General features: G+C 36.9%; 1 long non-coding RNA gene across 1 annotated transcript; it reads right to left on the minus strand.

Moving 5' to 3' along the window:
- Window positions 1-1,448: 1,448 nt before the first annotated feature.
- On the minus strand, window positions 1,449-5,573 carry LOC144700771 (uncharacterized). The gene is made up of 3 exons (XR_013580849.1): window positions 5,176-5,573; window positions 4,381-4,484; window positions 1,449-2,194 (listed from the first exon to the last, which is right to left on the minus strand). It is a non-coding gene; the product is annotated as an uncharacterized LOC144700771 (long non-coding RNA).
- Window positions 5,574-20,609: the final 15,036 nt, after the last annotated feature.

Raw genomic sequence — 20,609 nt, forward strand, 5'->3', positions numbered from 1 at the left:
CCCGATTAATGTTTACTAACATAGTTCTGATTCGACTTTGAGAAATCACTATAATCTTCCAGTGAATGCTTTCAATGGATATCACCTACTATTTGGTGGGTTCTAGTACTGTATTTTTTTCTTCTTGCAAATTTGTTTAGAGAAATAAAAGGAAGTGAAGGGATCGTTTTTACACGATCAGGAAAAATCAACTGACTTCGTAATTTTTATATCTTTAAATGATTCATACTATTTATATGTTCCATGCTTAAATATATCCACTATTATGGCTAAGGACTCTAAGAAATATATTCAAGGACGATCAGTAAATCACGGTATAGAATGCTACATGCCAACATACATGATGAAGTGAAGACTCTAGATCCACAAGAGGAAAAAGAATTACTATGTTCATCATCGCCGACGACATTCATACGAGGACGTTTTGTCACTTCCAACCTTATGTACCTCCTCCACCGGATGAATAACACTCATATCAAAGGTGGTGGCCGAATGGCCAAAGAAATTTTGTAAAGTCACGTTTTATATCAATGAAATGTCAATATTGAAAAAAAAATGAAAAAAAATATAGATAGATAGATAGATAGATTGACAGACAGATAGATAGATAGATCGATAGATAGATAGATAGATAGATAAATAGATAAATAGATAGATTGATAGATCGATAGATATATAAATATATAGATAGATAGATAGATAGATAGATTGATAGATAGATAGATTGACAGATAGATAGATAGCTAGATAGATAGATCATCCCCGGAAATCTCAAAGTTTTGCTTATACTTCCAAAGATTGATGACGGATTTTGCTCTGCTGTTCTTCGTGGAGGTTTAAAATGGCAGAAAATTCAATCCGTCTGCAGATGATGACGAGGATGACAGCAACGATGATGACCAATTCTTCATCTTCTTCTCTTTGACTGTGGAATATCGTATAAACCGGATATTGTTACTGTTCCTCACGGCAAACCGTAACCCTAATTCACCAGATAGACAGATAGCTAGATTTATAGATAGATAGATTGACAGATAGATAGATAGATAGGTAAATAGATACATAGATGGATGGATATATATATATATATATATATATATATATATCAGATAGATAGATAGATATATAGATAGACAGATAGATAGATAGATAGATAGATCGATAGATAGATAGATAGATACATAGATAGATAGATAGATAGATAGACAGATGGATAGATAGAAAGATAGACATACAGATAGATAGATAGATAGATAGATAGATAGATAGATAGATAGATAGATAGATAGATCGACAGATAGATAGATAGATAGATAGATAGATTGATAGATAGATTGATAGATAGATTGATAGATAGATAGATCGACAGATAGATAGATAGCTAGATTTATATATAGATAGATTGACAAATAGATAGATAGGTAAATAGTTTGATCTTACCACGGGAAACCTCAGATCATAGTTTGATCTTATGTACAAAAAATGACCAACCGTTGACAATAAGGAAACCCCCATTTAGATTCCAATCTATGTGGGAAACACATAAGGATTTTTATCCATTCATACAAGAGAAATGGTCACTATACTCAGGACTTTTTAAACATCTTCCCCCCATGGTTAAAATAGGAAAGATTTTGAAACAAATGAAACAGGAACTAAAGACATGGAATAAAGAAGTGTTTGGTCATATAACCAATCATATTCAAGAGCTACAAGTAAAGATTGCAAAGACAGAGGAGGAACTTCAGATGGAATGGAATCAGGAAAAGGAACACCTTCTAACAAGGCTGCAAAACCAACTCGAAGAAAGACTCCATCAAGAAGAATTATTCTTAAAGCAAAAGGCCAGAATTCAGTGGTCCGCCGAAGGAGACAGAAACACAAAATATTTCCATACACTTTTAAAATGTCGACATTCACATGATCCTTATTCATTCATAAAGAGAAAGTGTTTAGCAGAGGGCAAAAGTATAATAGATGAAGCTGTTCAGTACTACAAAAGTATGTTTACAACCATTCAGACCCATATTAATGATGATTTCTTAAGCATTCTACCACCACTAATCTCAGAAAAAGAGAATGATACTCTCACTGAATGTCCCAATGCATCTGAGATAGAAAGCACAGTGAAAAACATGAAGCCAGACAGTGCACCAGGGCCTGATGGATTCACAGCAAGATTCTTCCAAAGTTGCTGGCATATTATAAAAAAGGACGTCATTGAAGCTATCCAATCCTTCTTTCACACTTCTTCAATACCAATATCTTGGAAAAGCACTTTTATTTCTCTAATTCCTAAAGTACAAGTACCAGAAAACTTTTCACAGATGAGACCAATCAGCCTTTGTAACACCATATATAAGATCATCACTAAGATACTGGCAAAAAGACTCTCTATTGTTCTTCCCAAAGTCATATCCAAAGAACAGAATGGGTTTGTACCTAATCGATCAATACATGACAGTATAGCACTTGTTCAAGAAGCTTCTCAATCAATAAATAACAAATGCAGAGGGCATAATCTCATCCTCAAATTAGATATGGAAAAAGCTTATGATAGAGTTGATTGGGTATATTTGGAAAAAGTTTTATCACAATATGGATTTAGTAGAAAATGGATATGGATGATTCAGGCATGCATTAGCGATATCCCATTTTCAGTCATTGTAGATGGGAATTCCTCACCATTCTTCCAAAGTTCGAGGGTCTAAGACAAGGATCCACTCTCAGCACGCCTATTCATACTAGCGCAAGATGTATTAAGCAGACACATATCGAGCATCATCTCAACAGGGCAAGTGAAACATTATCATATCAAAAGGGTATGTCCTTTAATTACTCATAGCTTATTTGCAGATGATACAATTATTTTCTTAAACAGTGGCATCAACTCTATTCGTAAAATGATGAAGCTTATTCAAACATTTGAGGAGGTGTCAGACAGAAAATCAATAAGGATAAGAGTTCCTTCTACACAAAAGCAAACACTGGACGAGCTAAAATCTCTAAGTTGGAAGAATTGACTGGTTACAAAAATGGAAGCTTTCCTTTCAAGTACTTAGGATGCTCAATTTTCACAGGTAGATCCAAAGCATCTTACTTTGAGCATTTGACTACAAAAATTACAAAGAGGATAGAGGGATGGAAAGGAAAACTTTTGTCTGTAGGAGGTAGATTGACTCTTTTGAATAGTGTGCTAAATAGTTTTCCAATCCACACTCTATCAGTATATGATCCACCAAAATCTATATTGAAGTCTATCAAGAAGCATCTCGCTACATTTTTTTGGGCTGGAAACCTTCAGAATCATAAAAGATCATGGATAAGTTGGTCAATGGTATGTAGGCCATATGCAGAAAGGGGACTAGGCATTCGAAAGGTAGAAGATATACTCCAAGCACTAAAAATGAAAAGGGTATGGAATCTTTTAAATAACTCCTCTTTATGGAGTCAATTAATAATTGCCAAATATGGTCACATAGAGGATTGGGCAGAGGACTCAACTTTACCGCATTGTATTAAATCATTGCATAGTGTATGGTTACAAATGATGCCTATCATTCAATGGGAGGTTGGAAAAGGAAACATAGATGCTTGGAAAACCAATTGGACAGGATTGGGAAGACTTTGTGACATAGGAAATATCTCTCGTGAAATATGCAATTCCTCTGTTGCTGAATTTTTGGGACAAAATTGGGAAGAACTATTGAAAAGAGCTAGATTTCCCGAAGCTTATATTCACACAATTAAGCAGAAAAAAGTCAGTCTCTCAGACCGTGATGATAAACCAATCTGGACTATAGAAAATTCAGGAAAGTTTTCCACAAAATCAGCTTGGGCATTTTGCAGGGATAGTAATGCAAAATCATTGTTATTCTCAACTATTTGGAATAAAGTCTTACCCACAAAATTCAGTATCTTCATGTGGAAGCTTCTCCATAATAAACTTCCTCTTGACAAAAACTTCCAGAATGTAGGAATCAGTTTAGCCTCAAAATGTGTATGTTGCAATAATTGGCCTCAAATAGAAGACAGATTACATCTTTTCTTCAATAGCCAAAGTGCCAATAATACATGGGACTGGTATTTAAATCAATGGGAGTTGCCAAAAAAAGTACAGAGGCATTTGGTGGTTGGTTTCAATTCTTTTGTAAAAATCCATCAGGAATCAAAAGCCCAAATATTGAAAAGAAACTCTTTCTTTACAATATTGTGGGAAATTTGGAAGGAACGAAATAATGGAAAATGGAAAGGTCAGGTTTTGAACGAGGCTTTCAGATATAGGCTTCTAAATACAATCAAGTACATGGATAGACAAGTCCAACCAAAGAAAATCACATGTATTCAAGAATTAAAAAGTCTGAAAAACTGGGGGCTCACCGAGGGACCAAAGATTTATATACATTCTGTTAAAATAGTCACATGGCAGAAACCTCCAACGGGTATTCTCAAGCTTAACATTGATGGAGCTTCTAAAGGCAATCCTGGAGAAAGTGCAGGAGGAGGAGTAATCAGAGATGAAAGAGGTTTCGTGGTAGCTGCATTTTCAAAAGACTACAAAGTGCAAACGAGCATGGTAGCAGAAATCAGAGCGCTTTTGGATGGACTAAGACTATGTAGAAGTCTAAGAATAAGGAATATAATTGTTGAAATAGACTCACAGTCACTGGTTGAAATGGTACAAAAGCAGCATTGTGCCATTTGGAAAGAACAAAAAATATGGAATAAAAGTTTAAAACTGCTTGAAGGGATACACAACCAAACACATCTATAGGGAAGGGAATTCAGTTGCAGATGCGCTGGCTAACCATGGCATTAGGCTAGGTAGGAAAATATTTTTTTCATCTATGCAGGAATTACCACTTTCATGCAAGGGGGCTATCAGGACAGAGCAGATGGGATTACCATATCTTCGGAAAACTAAAAAGATCGAGAAACCTTTGTGAAGAAGTTCAATCAAATTTAAGACATGAAACTTGGCATCAAAATTCCAAGGTACGCACTTTTATGGACCAAGTACATTCATAGATTTCTATGCGCTGCTTTATCTTAACACTAATGTTTAGATATTTAGACTCAAAATTATTATGGATGGCAAAACTTTTTAGTAACATCGGAATGCAATGAAAAGAAAATAATGCGGTTGAAATCAGAGAGGAAAAAAGATTTTCTAACCTTTTTGGACATGGAAGCTACTTCCACCTTTGGTTTATTAGGACCGAGGATTTTTTGATGCATCTTCTCAAGAAGTTACTAGCTAAGTACTCAATGATGCAACCCACCTATCCGGAAGTGACCAGGAGAACCAATACCAAAGTCGCGGGGGAGAGAGGAGCCAACAACGAGGTCTCACCATAAGCGTTCAAGCAATCAACAAAGGCAAACCAAATGACTTGGAAACAATACTTCACAGTCAAAGTCAATATTGAAAGATATTCAATTGCGGTCAAGAAAGGACAGAACAACAAGGAAACAACAACAAATCAAACTCAAAGCCGAACTTGATTTGGAATTATATTCAGCTATGATCAAGAAAGATCAAGACAACAAGCAGACAACAACAAATGGATAAACTTTTCTACAAAAGCTTGAAAGTTTGCACCAATAAAAAACAGCAGGAATCAGTACAAGTATCAAAAGATGACAATGAGGGAAATGTACAACGGTTTGTGGATTATTTTCAGAAAAGTGTTGAAACCATCGTATGAAGATTCTCGATCTCCCGAGGAATGTGATGCTAATCCCCATCACCACCGGATAGTGTTGGGCCAAATCAAAGAAGAAAGAGCGACACATCTTTAAGGGTAGTGCATCAACATATCATTGTACCCTAGGAGACCAGTGGAGGTGGTTTGTATTGATCCTGAAGGCATGGAGAAACTATTTTTATCTCAGATTTCAGCACATAAATCATATATTGATGTAAAATAATTATGTTAGCATTTCTTTTAGAAATGATAACATAATTAAATGATACTATAATTTCTTTAAGAAAACCAAAATTAAAAAATGGGATACCTATCTTGCATCTTAAAGATTTTAAATTTTCTTATCTATATTCTTGTTTATGAACTAACCAAAATTTTATTAAAGTTCAAGGTTAGCCTTGAGACATAGCTTGATAATTTCAGAAATAGGTAAGAATTACAGCACCGCAACGTCCCAAGAAGATTTGGTTGAGTCCAAGCATCCGCGGTGATCGAATACACTTTAAATACGAACCATAGGGAACAACCACGACATACGAGAGAAGACAACATGAAAAGAACGTGACAGCCAACAAATGAACCCAAACATCAACAAAATGAGGAAGGAAAATCTGACAAGGAAAATGATTAGATTACTCTACTTTGGTTTTAGCTGAAGGGAAAAGAAACAGGGGAGATGCTGCCAAATATTTTTTGATTTTCTATCCCATCTCTCTCAGGTGCTTGACATCTGGTCAGCTCCAACAAACTGATGTACAAATTTTTATATTTGATGAAATTTGCTTTAAAAAAAAAAAAAAAGATAGATAGGTAAATAGATAGATAGATGGATGGATAGATATATATATATAGATAGATAGATAGATAGACAGATAGACATATAGATAGATAGATAGATATATAGATAGACAGATAGATAGATAGATAGATAGATCGATAGATAGATAGATAGATACATAGATAGATAGATAGATAGATAGATAGACAGATGGATAGATAGAAAGATAGACATACAGATAGATCGATAGATAGATAGATAGATAGGTAGATAGATAGATAGATAGATAGATAGATAGATAGATAGGTAGGTAGATAGATAGTAGATAGATAGATAGATAGATCGACATATAGATAGATAGATAGATCAACAGATAGATAGATAGATCGATAGATAGATAGATAGATAGATAGATAGATCGATAGATAGATAGATAGATAGATCGATAGATAGATAGATAGATAGATAGATAGATCGATAGATAGATAGATAGATAGATAGATAGGTAGGTAGATAGATAGATAGATAGATAGATAGATAGATAGATAGATAGATAGGTAGGTAGATAGATAGATAGATAGATAGTAGATAGATAGATAGATCGACATATAGATAGATAGATAGATCAACAGATAGATAGATAGATCGATAGATAGATAGATAGATAGATCGATAGATAGATAGATAGATAGATCGATAGATAGATAGATAGATAGGTAGGTAGATAGATAGATAGTAGATAGATAGATAGATCGACATATAGATAGATAGATAGATCAACAGATAGATAGATAGATCGATAGATAGATAGATCGATAGATAGATAGATAGATAGGTAGGTAGATAGATAGATAGTAGATAGATAGATAGATAGGTAGAGGGGGGGAAGGGTGAGAGTTGAGGATTGGAGGGACGCACTAGTGAGGAAGGGAAGGAGGGTGAGGTAGGATGAGGGAGGAAGGATGAAGGAGAACGAGGGAGGGAGAAAGAAGGACGTGGAAGGAGTTTGGTTGAAGGGCGGATCTAGGGCGAGGACGGGAAGAAGGATTGAAGGAGGAGGGGTGAAGGAAGGTGAGGGATGGTGAGGGTTGGAGAAAAAGGGGTTGACGGTGAGGGAGGGGCGAGGGTGAGGATTGGAGGAGAGATTGACCATGGGGGATGGGTGAGAGTTGAGGATTGAAGAGGTGGATTGAGGTTGAGGATCAGAGGAAGGTAGGGGAGTTGAGGAGGGTCAGGGCGAGGGATGATGGTGGTCAAGCAAAAAGAGAGAAGTTGAAATTGAGGGGAAGGAGGGCAAGGAGGTGGAGGGTGAAAGAAGAGAGTAGAGGATCAAGGTGGAGGGGAGATCACAAAGACAGATAGAGACAGTGGGGATAGACGAGCTTCCAGAGGAATGGTAATTCTTCAGTACTTTATCCAGGCAAAAGGAGGATGAACAATGGAATTTTTAGAAAATAACTCAGCTTCAAAATCAGGTATAAGCACATGTATGTTCTGACAAATCAAGAATTTCATTATCGTATTTTTTGTTTTTGTGGCTGTCGTATTTTATAATATCATCGTGATTCAAGTAGGTGAATGCATGTATGTGTTTTGGTTGTTTTGCTGTTGAGGTCTAGCGTTATTATTGTAACTTTCCTTTACAAATAGTAAAATTAAAGCACAACAAACCAAACTTACTTACAACCTGCGCTAGAAATAAAACCAGACCTAAAAATGACTTAGGATTATCTATATGTTGACAGTTAATCCTCTATACCATGCATGTAAGTGAGTGAACAATAGGAACGACAAGTTTTTAGAACGAAAAGGTTGGAAATACTTAGTTAAGCACATCCACCATACCTGTCCGATTAAAGGTATGGACCTGTAAAATTACTCTCAAAACTATTCACCCTGTATTCGAAGGAGAAAGATGACAATTGGCCAAGAGGAATTGGTTAAACAACAGAGTGAGGAGTTGTAGTCTCGATTGGAAATCAATGATGTCCAACTTCTTAGAAGACTAGATGTGATGCAATATGAGGATCTGCTGAAGGAAATGGGTTTATGGAGATTAGCACTAATAGAGCCTAAATCCCCCATTCAGAGAGAATGACTAATCCACTTAATAGTCACTATGAAGCTGTGGAACGTAAAACTTGGATTAAGGACATGAGGATATCTATGACACAACCTGATTTAGCTAGAGCTCTTGGAATAAATTGGAAAACAGAAAAGGATGTTAATGGGAAGATAATCCAAATGGGTATGATCCGAGAGAATGCTAAAGAACTTATTGATATCTGTCATTTGATAATTACCGATTGGTATGCTATAATCGGATTAGAGGCCTAGAAATTTCTGCCTGCGCTTGAAACAACAAAAAAATTATTAGATGCAGGAATTCCTCATACTATTGAATGGAGTGTCATACTGTGGGAAATGATGGAAATAGAAATCGTTGGACTCATGGAAAATAAAGGATCAAGGACATGTAACTTTGCGCATGTATGGCAGTCTATGGTACAGCTACAAAAACCCAACTGATGGTGGAAAAAAAGAGACAAATGGCAGAATATCTGGAAGCAAGTGAGATGGAGAGTCCAATTGAGGTGAATAAGGATATTAAGAGGAAAGGGAAAGGAAAAATGGTGGATATAAACATTGAGACTACTAGTGATGTAGTAGAAGAGATAGGAGAGAAGGTTTTAAACATGTATGTGACCAATGAATATGAAGGAAAGGCCGAAAGAAAGGAAAATATGGAGGAAAAGCCATTGAAGAACAGAAGATCCAAGAAGGCAAAAAAGGAATATAGGACCATACAGAATCAGAGCTATCGTAGAGTTAGACTGCCCTACAACTTCAAAACCTTAGTTCGACGTTGGGGAACAAAAAGACGTGGAAAAAAGAAGAATGGCATAGAAGTAAATCAGATTACAGAACCAAAGAGAATCCCATATTTTCCAATGATAGCGAATACAGATAGAATGGAAAGAGAAATAAACAGAAAACCTGCTACCATGGAAGGATCCTTATCAAAATTATCATATAAACAAGCTTTAGTCAGACCAAAAGAAAAAGGTTGGAATGATAGAGAGAATAGAAGTGAGCAACGTCTACAAACTATTAAAAACTTGACCCCACAATTCACTCAATCCATAAACCAAAGATGATATGCAATGAAACATGGACTAAAAATCATTAGCTTCTCAGATACGGAAATTGAGGAAATGGCAAAACCTTTGCAAGATTCCATTATGGTAAATTCACATATGGGCACCCTGAGGTAAGCATAGTGCATGCAGAAATGGAGATGCTCAATATTTTCAAGGACGAATTCTCGATTAGTGCAATTGATGATAGGCATGTGCTGATTAGATTTGTAAACAAAGAAGATTTTGAGACTGCCTGGAGTCGATCACTTTGGAGATTAGAATCCTGTACTATGAGATCATTCAAATGGACACCAGAGTTTTCATCTGAGAAAGAGTCTACCAAAGTACCAATATGGATTGGACTCCCAGGTTTGCGATCTCACTTATATGCCTAATGCCTTTCGATCTATTATAGAAATGCTAGGCACCTTTATCAAAGCTGATGAGGGTGTTAATAAGTTCTTGAGCCCAGGCTATGCAAGAGCATGTGTAGAGATAGAAATATCTCAAAAAATACCAGAGTATGTCCTAATCCAGCATGGATCAAGAGAAACAATCAAACAAAGAGTTATAGTGGAAAAACTGCTACGATCTTGTGAACACTGTCAAATTACGGGACATAGTATACCATATTGTTGGAAAACCAAAGCTCAATATGGACATCCAAAACAGAATCAGTTTGCGAATCTTCCCATGAAGATAAAACAAAATTTTAAGCAGGAAATTTATGGGAAAACAAAACCTAGGATGGAATGGCGAGGGAAAAAATCATCAAATTCTCAAATAGATCAGCCAATAACACAAGGTGACAACACCCTCAGAAGCAAGAATGATAGTATGATTAATGTCCCAACTGTAGATTTACATAATAGATTCTTCATATTTCAAGAATGCAAAAGTATCACCAATGAAAAAAATGAGACTGTAGACAACTCTGAAGCTTATTCAGCACATAGAAGGTGCAACTCAGACCCTTGTAGGGAACATAGTGGAATGATAGTAAATAGACATACCCGATCTGCGGAAAATCAAAAGCTTCACTACAAAGCATCTTTAGATGAACTATTTGAGAGGGTTACCTCTGATGAATAATCCCCTATATCGAGCCTCTTAGAGAATTTGGGGCGACTATCAAATGTGATTAAATGATCAATACTCTGTGGTGGAATTTTTGGGGTATAGCAAAAGCAGAAACTTATAGAAGGATAAAGAATATGATTTTAAAGTATAAGTTAGAAATAGTAGGAGTTATAAAACCCATGACTGATAGAAATAAAATAGATAAATATAAAACTAAATTAGGTCTACAGAATGGAGTGGCCCAAGGTCGAGGGAAAATTTGGATCTTCTGGAGTACAGATGTAAACCTGAAAGTCATAATTGAATGCTCCCAAAGTATAACAGTACAAATTCATGCAAAAAATTTCTCTCTATTTCTTACCTTTGTATATGCATCGTATCACCTAGAACTGAGAACTGAACTCTGGAACAATCTTACCCAAAATTTTAGTTCCACAGCATTACCATGGATTATTGGAGGCGATTTTAATATTATTAGGAATGTAGGGGAAAAAAGGCGGGAAAAGACGGAATACAAGGGACATAGAAGTCTTTAATGAGGCCATCATGCATTTAGACCTATGGGAACCAATACATGAAGGAAACATACTATCTTGGTGCAATGGTAGAAAAGGTAGCCAACGAATTTATGAAAGGTTGAATAGAATTTTAATGAATATTTATACGAAAAATTTACCTAGTTCTATGGTCCAATACCTTCCTCAACGACTGTCTGATCATAATCCAATATTAATGACATTTCAAAAGCCTTGCACTACTATAAGAAGGCCTCCATTTTGATTCCAAGCAATGTGGATAAAGCACCCGAACTTCTTGGACTTGATTGAGTCAAATTGGGGCGGTAGAGTATCATCAGAACCGATGCAAAATTTAAGTAATTAACTGAAAAACATAAAACACATTATTAAATATTGGAATCACACCTCATTTGGGAATATCCAACGAGAAAAAGAAAAAATTAAAGAACATATTGACAAGTTGGAAATTGAACTACAACATTGTTGGGATGAGAATAAGCACGGATTATGGGATAATTATAAAAAGGAATTAGCTGAGCGAGAAGAACAATATGCACTCTTTTTATGGTAAAAAAGCTAATATAAAATGGATGGAGGATGGGGACAGAAGTACTAAATATTTTCATTCACTTATTAATGCTAGGATTAGAAGAGATCATTATTCCCAAATTCGGGAACAATATAACTATAATAAAAAATCTAGAAAAAGGAGCAATGGACTTTTATTTGTCTTTACTGGCTTCACAACCATCTTATCATATCCATGAACTACTAGAGACTATCGATCCTGAGGTGACAAATTCCAACATGCAAAGAAATTAAAGACACCTTAAATGAAATGAATCTGGATAGTGCGCCAGGTCCAGATGGATTTACACCACATTTTTTTACGACATGTTGGCATATCATTCATCAAGATGTTTGTGAGGCTATCCAATGTTTCTTTGTTTCACATTATTTACCAAGATCATGGAAAGCAACCTTTATTTCACTTATACCAAAAACTGAACTACCCATATCCTTTGCTGAATTTTGTCCCATTAGTTTATGCAATGTGGTCTATAGAATAATAACAAAAATTTTGAATAAAATATTAAATCTGCTACTTCCACAATCATATCAAAAGAACAATATGGATTTGTTAAAGGTAAATCAATTCATGAAAGTGTAAGTTTAGTTCAGGAATTAGCTCAATCTATAAATTCTAAAGTGCATGACAAAATGTTATTTTGAAATTGGACATGGAAAAAGCTTATGATAGATGAGAATGGTCCTTTCTTTTTATGGTTCTTCAACAATTTGGTTTCTCTAAACAATGGATTGATATGGTTAAAGTATGTGTCGAATATAATAGTTTTTCAGTTCTGGTGGATGGAAACTATATCACCCAGTCTTTTTATCCTAGCACAGGAGGTACTGAGTAGAAATATTTCAAAAAGGGTAATATCGAAGAGAGTAGGAACATACTTCACAAAGAGAGATGCACCAATTATCTCTCATTGTTTATTTGCAGATGACACAATAATATTCCTGAATGGCAAAAAATAGTCGATTAGGAATATGATGAAATTACTAGCAGAATATGAAAACATATCAGGACAAAGAATGAATAGACCAAAAAGTGCCTTCTATGTATCGCTGAAAACTAGTAAAAGAAGAATCAAGCCTCTGGAAGAAGAAACCTCCTTTGTACACGGTTGTTTTCCTTTTTCGTACCTGGGAAGTCCAATTTTTTCAGGTACTGCAAAATTGATTTATTTTGACAGAGTTTTGATGTCCATAAAGAAAAAAATGGGGGGATGGAAAGGTAAATTGATTTCTCCCGGTGGAAAAATAATTTTGATAAATCATGTTCTGAACAGTATTGGACTTTCCCAAAAAAGTACTAACATCTATCAAGAGAATTATGGCCCAATTTCTTTGGTCAAGTCATGAAGGAGAACAAAAAAGGCAATGGACATCATGGAACAATGTATGCTATCCAAAGGAAGAAGGTGGTCTAGGGATAAGAAATCTAGATGATGTAATGAAAGCTCTGCAAATGAAATGAACGTGGAGTCTTTTCGAAAATAAAGCACTATGGTCAAAACTTATTCGTGCCAAATTTGGGCATTGGGATAGAGAAAACTGTCAAAGAACCATGCCACAGAGAATTAGGAAATTGAAAGAAACATGGGAAGAGATGAAGAAGTTGGTAACATGGAAAGTCGGAAAAGGGGATATAAACGCATGGTCGACGGACTGGACAGGATTGGGATGTTTGGAGAATAATCCCAGGTTTAGTTGTCATGAATTGCAACTCTCAGTCAAACAACTTCTTGAACAAGATTGGGAAATATATTTGAGGCAGAGCAGTATTAAGGAAAACACAATCAGCACTTTAAGAAAGAATAATTTGCAACTGAGTCATGCAAGGGATTTGGTTATTTGGAGTATCACCAAGCATGGAGGATTTACTCTAAAATCAGCATGGCAGCATGTGCGCAATAAACGCCCATAGCAGGGGATCGCAACTGCTATCTAACAAAGTGGTGTTCCCAGCAAGCTAAAATTTTTCATGGGGAGGACAATTAAAAATATCTTACCTCTTGTCAGAATATACAGAATATTGGAATTGCTTTAGCATCAAAGTGTGCATGTTGTTTAAGACTCCCTCAAAGAGAAGACCTCAATCATATTTTATTTGAAGGAGAATGGGCTACACATACTTGGAATTGGCTCTTGGACTCTTGGAAAATCACTCAAACACCGAGATTTTCAATACAAAATTGGATCAAACAGACTCTCAAATCTAAAGGAAAAGAGAGCTAAGCTTTCATCGGATAAAAGCTATCATGCATATTTCTTCTTTGGGAAATATGGAAGATAAGGAATATGAGGAAATATGTGAATGAGCATATTGGATATGGATCAATTATTGAAAGGGTAAAGGTTTGGATACATACATACGAGCACCATATCAAACCTACAACAATTATTAACAAAAATGAAATTCAAGGGCTATTAAATTGGAAAATAAAGCCAGGCATACAAGAATATTTTCACTCTATAGTTCTCCTCAGGTGGATACCGCCAAAAAAATTTCACTTAAAGCGCAATATAGATGGAGCTTCGAAAGGAAATCTTGGGAAAGCAGCATGAGGAGGTATTGTGCGGGATGATCGTAGTACACTGATATTTGCATTCACACATACCTATGAGGAAAGTACAAACATGGAAGCGGAAAGCTGGGCTCTTTTGAATGGACTCAAAATATGTCATCAGAAAGGTATAGAAACAGTTATAGTAGAATCGGACTCGGCATCACTTTGTCAAATGATCAACAATCGAACATGTTCATTATGGAAACTACAAAAATGGTGGACACATATGCAGGTATACAACACTAAAATAACACAAATGAATCACATTTATAGGGAAAGAAATTCTGTAGCTGATGCCCAGGCCAACTATGCTATTAAAGAGGAAATTTTTTTTTATTTCGATCAAAGGTTAGGCTTACCTTCAAAGGAGCGGGGTTGCTATAGAATAGACAAACTAGGTATACCAAATATGAAATGCACTAAAACATTGACTAGAAGAAGATCAATACCACCTAGTAAAAGAATGCAGTCTTGAGAGACGGTTTAAGATGATGGGGAAAGGTATAACATAAGAAAGATTATGCAACACAACAAGTCACAATACAATTGTCAGCACACAATCGATTGATAAGTAGATAGCTATTTTTCTAAATAGATGGAGTGAGAAGAAGGATAGTCTGAAAATAGATAGATAGACAGATAAATAGATAGATAGACAGATAGATGGATAGATAGTCAAATAAATAGATAGATAGATAGATAGATAAATAGATAGACAGATAAATATATAGATATACAGATAAATAGATAGATAGTCAAATAAATAGATAGATAGATAGATAGATAGATAGATAGATAGATAAATAGATAGACAGATAGACAGATAGACAGATAGACAGATAGACATACAGACAAACAGATAGACAGACAGACAGAAACACAAATAGAAACACAGACAGACAGAAAGACAGAAAGACATAAACACATACAAGAAACACAGACAGACAGATAAACACACAGATAGGCAGACAGACAAATAGACAGACAGACAAACAGACAAACAGATAGACAGATAGACAAAAACACAGACAAGAAACACAGAAAAACAGATAAACAGACAAACAGACAAACAGACAAATAGACAAACAGACAAACAGACAAACAAACATACAAACAGATAGAGAGACAGACAAACATACAGAAAAACAAACAGACATACAGACAGAAGACAGAAACACAAACAGAAACACAGACGTAAACACAAACAAGAAACACAGACAGACAGACAGATAGACGGAAACACAGACATAAACACATACAAGAAACACAAACAGACAGAAAGACATAAACACAGACAGACAGACAGACATATAGACAGATAGAAACATAGACAAACAGACAGACAAACAGACAAACAGGCAAACAGACATACAGAAACACAGAGAGACAAATAGACATACAGACAGACAGACACATAGACAGACAGACAGACAGACACATAGACAGATAGATAGACAGACAGATATACAGACAGACATACAGACATATAGACATACAGACAGACAGACAGATATACAGACAGACATACAGACATATAGACATACAGACATACAGACATACTGACATATAGACATACAGACATACAAACATACAAACATACACACATACAGACATACAGACAGACAGACAGACAGACACACAGATAGAGAGACAGACAGACAGAAACATAGACAAGAAACATAGACATACAGATAGACAGATAGATAGACAGATAGACAGACAGATAGACAAACAGATAAATAGATAGATAGACATATAGAAGGATAGTTAGTTAGTTAGTTAGGTAGATAGATAGATAGATAGATGGATAGATGGATAGATGGATGGATGGAGAGAGGGATGGAGGGATGGATTGATGGATGGATGGATAGATAGACATGTAACATAGAGATAGAAAGATAGAGAGTTAGATAGGAAGATAGAAATATTGTAAAAAAGATGGAGATCTTTTCTGTGCAGGCTATGAAGATAAGAGGCATCCCTCACATGGAACGGATGGGATCACGTTCATCAAGCCGCTGGCAAAACAAAATTTGACATACCAAGGAATAGAAGAACTATCACAAGTGACATGAGGAGGAATCAGAGCAACCAAGAAAATGCAAGAAGATGGAAATCAAAAGCTTAAAAGAATATCAGGTGAAATATTTCCTTTTACAAAGTTTCTTTAAAAAAGAAGTTTTCTTTAACCTTTCTTTAACGTGATTGATCGATGCTCGCACTGGCCCCATCAATTTACATATCCAAATATATATATTCATGTAGCAGATTTTTAGTTAACATCAAAATTTTGAGAACTATCATTTGCCATCCCTTTACTCTATATCATGTTTAAATGACAATATCATTTTAGATAGTTAGCGATAAATTGCAGAGGAAACAAGATAGGAACTATGGTCTTCTATGTTTAATCTGGGAGTGGCAGGTATAGTCATTCAAGGAATTAGAGCATGATCTGAGTCAACTGTAACTCATGGTGTAAGCTTGGGCCAATGACGGATGTAACCAGAACAATAGTCAACGAACGAGGGAATCAAAATCAGAGATGAATACTGGGAGGAGCCTATCGAAGTTAAATGGGGGATCATCACCAAGGAATGGAGTACAAATGAAGAAAGAAAGAAAGTAAGTGATGAAGCTATCTCCAAGAAAAGGAGCACAGAAGTATGGCGCAAAGAGAAAAAAGAAAAAAAAAGAAGGTAAAACCAAAAAACGAAAGAAACGCCATAAAACTGCTATTACTAGGGAGAAGGAGCTTACACACACAAGAAAGTAGAAAATATTGCTATCCATGGTGCCAAAGGTCTTCTCATCAGTATCAACAAGATTCTCAGTCATTCATCAAAGATCGACGCTAACCTTCTTCAAAGACGTTTGACTTTGGGAACTGAAGTTGGGGGAACAGGAGTACAAAATGAGTTTTCATTTGATTCAAATCATGCTCTAGCAATTGGTTGACAACATACACGCCTATACCTGAGAGAACATAGGTGAAATATGGTTCCATTCTGTTTTTAAAATTCATATATCTTTTATTCCAAAAATTACATAATGGCATGAACTAATATCATAAACCGAGTTAAATTTTTTAAAAGGACTTGTGAAGAGTTTGCCCACAGCTGTTTTAGATACCTCTCTATTTTACAAGTTTGGAATTTTGTGCAGATAATTGAATACACTAGAAGACAACATAAAGGAGGTAGAGACATCCATATTATCTGGATGGTAATGTGACGAGGAAGAGATGGAGGAGCAATCAAAGCTAAATGAAGAGATAACCAAGAAGAAGAGATGCCGACAGAAGCAATGTCAACACAAGAGAATTCAGATTATTGTCTAGAGTGGAATGCCACACAAAGATTGCGTAAGGGACATCAATGCTAAATTTATAATATGAAAGGAAGTTGAAGAGCTAGAGGAAGAGTTCAAGCCAAATGAAGAGATAGCAGGAAGAATATATGGAGCCCAAGAAAATTCAACCTAAGAGCAATACAGGCAGCAGAACAAAGCTACATGACATGATGAAGACTGACACAAAGGATAAATGCCGCAACAGTCATATGCACATTTGGAGAAAGTGGTGAATGCTAAAGTTAATGTACACCAGCATAAAGAATCTAATACCTATGGTGTTTATGCCTAAGGGCACTATTAGACAATGTATTGTCACGTTTATATCAATAAAATGTCTATTACAAAAAAGAAAGAAAGAAAGATAGATAGATAGATCGATAGAATGGATGGAGAGAGAGACAATGAGAGAAAGAGAGAGGTAGATAGAGAGGGATTTAGAGTTAGAGGGAGAGAGGAAGACAAAGAAAGATAGAGAGAGAATGGGGGAGGTTTCTAGGTACCTGAGACCAAGGCGTGTCTGGATTAAAATAGGTCTCAAGAGAGAACTATAGAGTTCAAGTCATTCACCAAAAGAAAATATTTTTCTTGACAAGGAAGAAAAAGACTTGGTTGTTACGACGTCTACTTTGTTTCATGAGTATTGACCGAATATTATTTCGATCGTTGAAACATTCAACGGCTTAAAATTGAATAGCTGCGAAGTTACCGCGGTTCCTTTTTTTTTCAATGTTTACTACTACAAAGTCGATGATGATACTTTGTCCCCCAATAATAGATAGAGAGGGCGAAGCAAAAAGTCAAGGACCAGACTCCGATTCGGACGTACATATTGAGTGAGAGAGATGGAGATAGATAGAGAGTGGGAGAGAGAGAGCGAGAGCTAGATGGAGAGAGCTAGAGATAGAGGGGGAGAAAGAACGCGAGGGACAGAAGGAGAGGGAGAGCGAGAGAGAGACGGAGAGGGAAAGGGAGAGGGATGGAGGGAGGGAAAGGGAAAGTCAGAGAGGGAGAGGAAGAGGGAGAGAGAGAGAGGGAGAGAGAGAGAGAGAGAGAGAGAGAGAGAGAGAGAGAGAGAGAGAGAGAGAGAGAGAGAGAGAGAGAGAGAGAGAGAGAGAGAGAGAGAGAGAGAGAGAGAGAGAGAGAGAGAGAGAGAGAGAGAGAGAGAGAGAGAGAGAGAGAAGATGAGGGGAGCGAAAGCGAGAGAGAAAGAATAAGAGGGAGAGTGAAACCGAGAGAAAGAGAGAGAGGGAAAGGAAGAGGGAGAGAGAGAGGGAGGGAAAGGGAGAGAGAGAGGGACGGAAAGGGGGAGAGAGAGGGAGGGAGGGAAGGGGAGAGGGAGAATGATAGGGAGAAAGAGGGAGGAAGGGAAAGGGAGAGAGAGAGAGGGGAAGAGAGAGGGAGGGAGTGAAAGGGAGAGAGAGAGAGAGCGAGAGAGAGAAGGAGAGGGAGAGGGAACGAAAGAGAGAGAGGGAGAGGGGGAGAGATCACAGGAGGGAAAGGGAGAGAGAGGGAGGGAGGGAAAGGGAGAGAAAGATAGAGAGGGAGAGGGAAAGAGAGAGGGAGGGACGGAAAGGGAGAGAAAGAGGGAGGGAGGGAAAGGGAGAGAGAGAAGGAGGGAGGGAAAGGGAGAGAAAGAGGGAGGGAGGGAAAGGAAAAGAGAGAAGGAGGGAGGGAGAGGGAGAGAAAGAGAGAGAGGGAGAGGGAGAGAGAGGAAGGGAGGGAAAGGGAGAGAAAGATAGAGAGGGAGAGGGAAAGAGAGAGGGAGAGAAAGATAGAGAGGGAGAGGGAGAGAAAGAGGGAGGGAGGGAAAGGGAGAAAGAGGGAGGGAGGGAAAGGGAGAGAAAGGTAGAGAGAGAGAGGGAGGGAAAGATAGAGAGAGAGAGGGAGGGAGGGAAAGGGAGAGAAAGATAGAGAGAGAGAGGGAGGGAGGAAGGGGGAGAGATGATGGACTTAGGAGAATACCTTTAGGTGCCATGACAGCGGAATCAATACCTTCACCTCCTAGAATCACCTTTGGAAAAGGATGAACGGGATCCAGCAAGCTTGAGGCTCCCTTTATGGCTCAAGGACGTGGAAGACCAGGTAAGCAGCTTGTTTCACAGGATGCTGGTTGCCCTAATTCGTATGCATTTATAGGGATGAATCATAACCTCCCTTAAGCACACTAAACCCTAAGTGTACTCGTGTACCATGGAAAAGACGATGATGCCCATAACCCATGAGGTCAATAAGGTCAACAATCCAACAATCTCCCACTTGACCTGATTGAGGGGCCTTTGTGATAATATCACTATTCAGGGATCATCAATACACATCACATATGATCATAACATCTCTTATAAATACTGGTCATAGCAGTAATATACCTTCAAGGCATAAGTCCCAACTATGCACCAAATACTTACACAAAACATTAAATATCAATATGCAGGGCATTGGATAAACTCATTGTCATGAAAGTGATTCGAGTTTCATTCCACCAATTTGTAGAAAACAAATTATGATTCTTGAAGAATCGATCAGAGATACAAAGTAATATCATGTGAATGCATCAGTATCTTAAGTGAGAGCTCTCAACGCACAAGTCAAGGGAAACTGATCAGACCCATACTTAAGACATGACCACAATAGGTATACCAGGTGGGAGCGCCTTAGTAAGCGGGTCAGCTAGCATTAATCCAGTCCCAATGTGCTCAATAAAAACTGATCCATCTTTGATCCTCTCCTTTACAACCAAGAACTTTACCTCCATGTGCCTACAAGCACTTGAGCTATTGTCGTTATTGGAGAACCTTACATAAGCTTCATGGTCACAATATATTTGAATGGGCTTCTTGATTGAGGAAACAACTCCAAGATGTGACATGAAATTTCGTAACCATATGGCT

The sequence above is a fragment of the Wolffia australiana genome, chromosome 3, assembly GCF_029677425.1.
Source record: "Wolffia australiana isolate 7733 chromosome 3, ASM2967742v1".
Classification (NCBI taxonomy): Eukaryota; Viridiplantae; Streptophyta; class Magnoliopsida; order Alismatales; family Araceae; genus Wolffia; species Wolffia australiana.